At 45.8% G+C, this 6,000-nt stretch overlaps 1 long non-coding RNA gene across 1 annotated transcript in view; it reads left to right on the top strand.

The window, feature by feature from the left end:
- Positions 1–2,247: 2,247 nt before the first annotated feature.
- Positions 2,248–6,000, top strand: part of LOC129334248 (uncharacterized) — a 39,045-nt gene continuing 35,292 nt past the window's right edge. The window contains exon 1 of the long non-coding RNA XR_008597498.1: positions 2,248–2,322. This is a non-coding gene — a long non-coding RNA (uncharacterized LOC129334248). The remainder of the gene's footprint in view (positions 2,323–6,000) is intronic.

Genomic DNA, 6,000 nt, shown 5'->3' with positions numbered 1-6,000 from the left:
AAGGCAATGCCATTTATGCAGGCAAGAGTTATGAGAATGTCGCCTGGTGTTTTCCTTCTTTTCCTCACCAAATATTTCTGTGCATTCCCCTTTCATTTAATTGAAATTCTTTGCAAGGATCTCCTTAATTTAATGTTTAATTGATTTAACTATTCTTGAGAAACTTTTTTTAATACTAGAAAATCCACAGTAAAGATGGGTGCAGGGGAAGGTATTATCAATATCAAGTGCAAAAAAATTAGTATGGTATATATCTCCACTGGAAAGTTCACGAACTATTTCTCCCTGCCCCCATTAAGCCTTCATTTCTGTTCTGTAAGTCCACTGGCATGGATCCAATCATACAGTTCCTCTGATGGAATGGTATTTCTGTTTGCAGTAGAGAGGGCAATGATTCCCCTCCATTGAAGATTTCCACTTGGCCTTTGGGGCTGTTTCCCTGCTCTCCTCCTGAAATTTTTTTAAGGGGCTCAATAGGCTGCAGTAGGAAGAGGAAGTAGGAAAGCCCCACTCTGTGAAGTTGGTGGATGTTTGGATACCCGCCATTATCATTATGAAGTATTATTAAGTCTGACATGGCTGAGAGGCTGTTGATTTGCTGCTTTCCCCACACAATTAGTTGTTGCATGCTCGACTTTGAGGGATATTTCTACAAGCTGCGACTGTATTTTCCAGCAGTATGCACTATGGCAGTGTGAATCTACCTGGCATCAGAGGTCACAATGCCAGTCTTTTGTACGAGGCCTACTGGGTACCCTAAACTCAGTCCTTCTGATAGAAGAAGGAGCTATTTACCTCATACTTTATTTGCATCTGTGAGCTTACAGTTTCCCACCCTTTAAAGACTTAGATATGTGCTCCAGCATATCTAAAAAGGAGCACCAAGCTTCCAAGACAGGAGCTTTATGCAGCTGAAAAGGGCTTCCATGGCTTCATCTTAGAGACTCTGCAAGTTTTACCATTTTCTCAATGTATGTGTTTATCATTTTAATCTTAGGGTTATCTAAAGATACTTTAAATCAGAGGGTATAAAAGTGTAATGAGGTACATTTTGATGGGGCGACTTTCCCATAGAGGGATCACTTTCACATATTTTCAAGCAAAATGCCAATTCTATATTAATTAATTAATACATTAACTAATTAACTGATTAATTAATGGACTGCTTTCCTCTCTAATAGGAACCCAAAGTGGCTCACTACTAGAGGTGGGCACGATCCCAAAAAAAATTACCGATCCAGCTGATCGTGGATTGGCACCGGCGACGATCCCAAATTAACAATCCACACCGATCATCTCCCGTGTCTGATCCGTGGATCGTGGAGGCCAAAGCGGGCCACGCTGCTATTCCCAGCGATGTGGGAAGGTGCATGGTGGCGGCGGCTGGGCCCGGTGGGCATGGGGAGACGGTGACAAGCCGCCTCCCCTCAGGGGGCGGGGGGTCTGGCCGCTCATCTGTGTTTGGCCATCAGAGCTGCCTATCAGGGTTTGCAGGCATGAGATTGGAGTGCCCTTGGCTACAGAACACCCCCTTCCCCCTCCCTCCCTTGGGTGGCTTCTCTCAACTGGTGACTGCTTTGCTGCTCCATGGTTGGAAGGAAGCCCTGCTGATCAAGGAAAGCTGGGCTTCCATTTGGGTTTCCAGGGCGACAGAAGGAGGGCAAACAGCTCAGGCATTCCCCTGGCTCCGTTGCCAGGGGAATAGATTGCTGGTACCTGAGTGTCTGGCTTCCTGATCCGAGCACGATCGCCCCGATCAAGCCCCGATCCGGGCCCCTCCCGACTGCTGCATTGTTGGCCGTGGAAGAGCATGATCTGCCGATTCACGATGGCGCGATCACCATTATCGTGGGTTTTTTTCGATCGTAATGCGGATCGTGCCCATCTCTACTCACTACACTATAGTCCCTTCCTCTGTTTTCTCTTTGCAGTGTCAGCTCTGTGAACTAATTTAGGCTGAGAGTTACTTGCCCATCAACTAACCAAATTCTTCTTCTTGATTCCAAGCACCTACAGTAAGTACTCCATTACATGGAGTATAACCTCAGGCATGGAAGCATAACAGCAGGTGAGAAAAGGGACTTTGAAAGAAGTTCCAATGTCCAAGTCCACTGCCTGACACTTACATGGAAAATCTTTCCAAAGTGAGGAACGCTGGCTTGCTGTAAGCTTGCTTCAGTCAGGGTCTAGGAGTACGAGATACCATACAATTACTACAGGTGCAGACCTGATTAACTACCTAGATGGGAAAACACTGGGGCTTCTGTGGTCTTCAGAAGAGGAATGAAGGCAAGTCAAGTAACTTCAACAAAGGGTCTACTTGTAAGTAAACATGCCAGCCTGACATTTGTGATTTCTTAGCTCTGATAATTATTGCATTGTGTGAAGTGTCATCATAAGGGTGCTATTGGATATACTGGGAACCACACAGATCCAAATAAGGACCCAGAGCTGATGTTTTACACCAGTGTTTTAACCAGTTGAAAAAATCTTATCTTTTTAAAAGAAGAACGTGTAATTCACTCAGAACTGGCACCCATAATGTTAATAATAGATACATAAAATAATCGCAGATTGAAAAATCCTGCTTGGAATTGCCTCTCATGTCAATTATGAACCGCAGATATGACTGAGGAGAAAACCAAAAGCTAACAGTATTGTTTGGTAATGTTTTGTCACCAAATATATTTGCTAAACATTAACCTGACCACTAACCCCATAATCATACCCTTCCATTCATACAATCAATCTGTACTCTGGACCTGAGGTTAATGTGTCTTCATTTTACAGGAAAAAGCCTAGCTCACATAACCTTGCCTTGTCGGGTTTCCCAGTGTGACCTCTTTGCAAGCTGTTTGGCAGGGAACATATTGAAGCTTTGATTTCAGAAGTATTAGTTAACAGTTTCACAGCAGTTCCAGGCATTCAACCAGTCAGATTTGTCTCTCCTTTCTAAAAACAAGGAGGGTGTTCGAAATTTAATTTGGAAGCCACAAAATGAAAGAAGTAAGATTTTGAAACAAGGGTCACACGCTGACCCTTCCCCTCACTCAAAGATCAAGCAAAGGAAAGTTTACTTTTGTTGACAGTCGAACCAAAATCATTTTCAAACTTCTTTTTTTTTCCCCCAAGGGGAGAGGAAGATGAGCCAAGTTGTTGCATAAAAATCCGGTTTTAGTAATATGAACAAGTGTGTGTGTTGTGTAAAATGCTGACAAATCACAGCCAACTTACAGCAATCCAATAAGGTTTTGAAGGTGGTGATTTGCCATTGCCTGCTTCTGTATAACCAATATTCCTAGACTTCCTTGATATTCTCCCATCCAAGTACTAACCAGGGCTGATCCTGCTTAGTTTACAAGATCTGGATTTATACTTTATTTGGACGAGCAGGTTAATGGAAAAGGAGAGGGGAAGTACTAAACTATAACTGCTGGAGACCTATTATATATGGTGGACAAGTCAAAGATTGGAGTTTATTAGCTTAATATGGTAGAAGTTCTAAAGAAATCTTCCATCTTACTTGCTACCTTTAAACTCTGTACTATTTTTACTTGGATTCAGAAGTTATTTGGTAGATAAAGAGTTTTCATGAATGGCTCACCAGTTTAGCAAGAAGAGTTGTAGTGTATATAGAAATACAGAAATGATCTCATGATTGAGACCTGGTTAAAAAGGCTTTGAGGAGTCTTGACCTTGGTTCAGCCAATTCTTAGTTTTTGGGAGGGAGAGGACAAGCTGCAAACATATTCTGAGAATTGTCCAGAATGGTTATTGATACCTTATTGTGTGATTTGTATTGGTGTGTTTTCTGTTGTTTGAGTACCATTTTTGCTTCAAGCAAATTTTAGTGGTGGCTTATGGCCACAGCAAATTAAGAAGTTGTGCAGAGATGCATCTCAGAGTCAGGATTGCTGCTCTTTTTCCTCACAACTCAAGTCGAGCTTTCCCAGGCCTCCAGAACCAACTTGATTGATGTATTAATTGTACACTGATCCTGCCTCACCCTTCAAGATTCAGACAGACTATCCATATTTTAAAAATACTTTTAAAGCATAGCAATACTCCTCTTTAAAATAAAAAAAGTGTTCCTTGAAGAAACAAGTGACCTAGTGACTCCATGGGTATTAGCCAATCAGGCCCCCCTTCGAGGTCGTCAGAGCTGGAGGGGGGCCAGCCCTTCAGGTTGGGTCTCATGCTGGTCAAGGCACAGGCTTGGGCTGGGGGGGGGGCTGACGACATCCTGGTTCCCTCTCCCCCCCCCACTGGGGTGGCTCAGCTGGCTTATGCCCTTCTCTCTGCCTTGTCATGCTCTCTCTCTCTCTCTCTCTCTCTCTCTCTCTCTCATACACTCCCAACAACTCCTCATTGGCCACCATGGAATGTGCCCTTACACAGCCCATCTGGGGGAGGCTCCTGCCCCTTCCTCCAGGCTTTGCCCTGTCTGTGGCTGCTCTGCCTCCTCCCAGGTGATGGCCAGGGCTCTCTCCCTCTCCTGGCCTCTCCTGGGGCTTGGCCTGGCCCTTGGCCCCTCCCAGTATCTCTATGGCTACCCTGCAGGGTGGGGCTGGCTAGCCTCCACACAGAGGTCTGGCCCAGCTTCTGCCTCAACATGGCATGCACTGCAGGATCTGCCTGCATGCCTGGGTCTCTGGCGCCGTCTCCTGGTGCTGCGGTGGCTTCAGTGGTCCTGGAGGCGCCACCTGGTCCCCCTGGATTAACTCTGCTTAGGATTGCACTGTGTGAAAGCTTTATGGATATTTCAGCCAATCAAATATCTTTAAAAGCGTGCCTCATGCATTTTGACATCAGTGCAGTGTTTACAAATAAATATAAGAAGAGAAGGTTGTCGTAAAATTATGCAGTAGATAAATATAGAAAGAAGTCACATAAGGAGGTCTACTCTGAAGTAAGTCCCTTTTATTCAATGCCATTCCTAGAAATCTGGAGAACACCCTGAAAAAGAAAAAACAAATCCTGTCTTTCTTTTTAGGGATTTGGTCGGCAGAGGTTAGGAGCAGATAGTGAAAAATGGATTCTCTGCTGGGAGGAAAAGATTTGACTCTTGTGGAAGGATCTGAAACATATAATGTCTTTAAAATGTAACCCATTTTTGCTAGCCAAGAAGTGCAATCTGATTTTGGTTTGGAATGTTACATTCCAATGTCCTTTGGGGAAGTACTGTTTTGCGTTACTACTTGTTGGCTCCAGCTATGCTTGGAAAAACCCTTCTAGCCACATTGTTTGAAACAGCATGGCAGATTATAAATAGACATGGGCACCATCGGACTTACGGTCTGAAAATTGCCCTGATTTTGGCGTTTGCGCCATCGGGACCGGACTGATCAGTTCTGTCCATGGCTCCCGGTTCAGCGGTCGGGTGGGGCGCTCTATCGGGTCTCGATCGAATCAGTCAGTTTACGTTCGGGATTGCAGTCTGCAGACAGTCTGGCGCCAGCCATCTGTTCCCGAGGGAACGGAGCCCCGTGGAAACGGAGCCTGGGGAATGCCGGAGCTGTTTGCCCTCCTTCTGTCGCCCTGGAAACGCGAATGGAAGCCCAGCTTTCCTTGATCAGCAGGGCTTCCTTCCAACCACGGAGCAGCCAGAAAAGCACGCACCCGTCTCGTCCATTTGGGAGAAGAGATGGGAGGGTGGGGGAAGGGGGTGTTCTTCTGTAGCCATGGGCACTCGAATCTCATCCCTGCAAAGCCTGAGAGGCAGCTCTTACGGCCAAACACAGCCCTCCTGCGTAGCAGACCCAGGCTTTATAAATAGCCATGTGCTGCGCAACAAAGTTTCACTTTCCGCTCGTGGGTGGAGTGGGACAGAGGCACGCTCTCGCTTGCTGCTTTTGGAGAGAGAAAGCGCAAGAGAGAGAGAGGGAGCTTTAGCTTTGGGCTTCAGCGGATAGGGAATTAGGGAATAGGGAGCTATCTCCTTTGGTTCCAGGGCTGCTGCCTAGCTCTGGTGCCAAGCTTGGTGGGCACCTCGGCTGAGGG

The sequence above is a fragment of the Eublepharis macularius genome, chromosome 8, assembly GCF_028583425.1.
Source record: "Eublepharis macularius isolate TG4126 chromosome 8, MPM_Emac_v1.0, whole genome shotgun sequence".
Taxonomy (NCBI): domain Eukaryota; kingdom Metazoa; phylum Chordata; class Lepidosauria; order Squamata; family Eublepharidae; genus Eublepharis; species Eublepharis macularius.
Note: the sequence above shows the minus strand (reverse complement) of the source record. Positions and strands in the feature narration are given on the sequence as shown.